General features: G+C 43.6%; 1 pseudogene; it reads right to left on the bottom strand.

Moving 5' to 3' along the window:
- Positions 1 to 221: 221 nt before the first annotated feature.
- On the bottom strand, positions 222 to 1,324 carry LOC127757966 (uncharacterized; annotated as a pseudogene).
- Between the last annotated feature and the right edge of the window lie 759 nt (positions 1,325 to 2,083).

The raw sequence follows: 2,083 nt of genomic DNA, 5'->3' as shown, positions 1-2,083 counted from the left end.
TACCGAGAATATATGTATCAAAGTTGACATCTGCACTTAGCATTTGAACACGTGGACAAAAATAGTAATATCCCGATATTAAAGAAAAGTGCAATTCATCGGACATCAAATACTAAGTACATTAATAGACAAATCATAAATGATAGAGAAACATCTGTATGCCATTTCTTGTGCAGCAGCTCCATACATCAAGACAGGAAGGATTAACCGTGTAAATCAAATAGCAAAACTCGTTTAACTCGCAAAGATCACTACTAAATGCCAAATATATATCCTAATTAAATATTTGCATACAACGCCATATAACAATTGAACAAAAAGTATATAAGTGTAAAGTTAGGTTTAGTGCTCAACTGTATATGACGTTGGCACACTATTTTGTCCTTTTGCAGAGAAAACAACCCCAATTACATAGAGATAATTAGGTACAATCGGAAAATTTGAAAATGCTAAAGACAACCTCCAGAATCCAAATCCGATGGCTAGTCGTTGTCAACAGTCAACCCAAATAGAAGCACCATCTTCGCAGCAATAACCCCAGCTCCCACAGCCCCAATTGCTCATTGGAGCAATACCGTTGGAGACCTCGACGCCGGCACCATCTCTTCCTACCACTCACGCTTCACGCCCCTGCTCCTCTGATCCTCTCAGACGTGACCCAACTCACCCACCTTACCTTGTTCTGTTATTCTATTCATTTTCGAGCCTTCTAGAATCTGCTTCATTTAAATCCTCAAATGCGGTCGCAGAAACCTCCTTGGCGCTATGGCAGCATGGCACACATCCGCTCATGACGGAGATGCAGATCGATGTTGTCGGCGAAGCTGCTAGCGATATATAGAGGCCACGAGTGTGCGGTGGTGGTAGGTGTGGCCGCGCGGCTGTGGCGATGATGTTCTGCAGGGGGCAAGGTAGGCACGGCGCTCGCCGCGCGCCATAGAAGGCAAGCATGGGCAGCGTGGTGTGGGTGGACGAACCCAAGGTCTAGCACGTAGAAGGAGACCGAAGACCATGACGATGTCCGGCCAGCTAGTTCCTCGATCGTCACCCCCGCGACTGCACCCGGGTATGCCAGCGTCGCCTCGTACTGCACCTGCGCTCCATCCCCTTCACTGCCTGAGTCACGGGCACTCACGCTGCCCCAGTACGTACCCTGCCATCGCATTTCTCACGTTGAACACAACAAAACATAAGACACCACTGCAACCAAACAAGAAATATGGCGGCGGCAACACAGGAAAGAACTCGAGTAGCCAGTTAATACATAGCACTGAAGAAATTAAGGAAGAAGATATATTGATGTGAAGGATATATATATATATATATATATATATATATATATATATATATATATATATGGGGGAAAACAACGAGACGGTTAGACTTAAATAGCAAAAAAAAAAAAAAAGAGCCAATAAAGCGAGAGGAAAAAGACCATACGTACTTAAGGAGCAACGAGTAGGATAAATGTTGGAAAGAAGAGAACACATGAGCAGCAGAACGCACCATGTGCATGCTGGCACGAGGCAAGCTGAAGTAGGAGCTCAACCTGCAACGGACAAAGTAACCATCAGTTTGAGCCATGAAGAATTAGCAGAGCAAAAGCCATAAAGGAAATCTAGAAACAAAAAACACCAACCAAAACCGATGGAAGAAAGCACAAGCTAGCTAGCACATGCGGAAGAACATACAGGAAAAAAAATTTGGTGTAGGAGATGTAATTTGCAACTATAAAGAGCCAATGGGAGGGTCAAGCTTAAATAGTTGCAAAAAATGAGAAACCGAGGAAAAAAAGTGAAATGGCTGGCATAAAACGAACCATTATCAACATTATAGTGCCCTCCCCTCCATAATAATAATTATATCGTATGTAGCATCAAATTAATTGTATATATGGTAATTATCAAGTGAAAACAATATAATATAAATGGCATGGGGGCAGCACGTGCACAGCACATGTAGGCACAAGCAAAGCCAGCAGCTGGCGCATGGACTACAATTTGTGGCCGCATGGCAGCATGCACAGTACGCATGCAAACACAAAGCATGCACTAACAGCTAATGTGAACAGCTAGAAAACAGG

This window comes from Oryza glaberrima, chromosome 12, assembly GCF_000147395.1.
Source record: "Oryza glaberrima chromosome 12, OglaRS2, whole genome shotgun sequence".
NCBI classification, from domain to species: domain Eukaryota; kingdom Viridiplantae; phylum Streptophyta; class Magnoliopsida; order Poales; family Poaceae; genus Oryza; species Oryza glaberrima.
The sequence above is the reverse complement of the archived record's forward strand: the minus strand, read 5'-3'. Positions and strand labels throughout refer to the sequence as shown.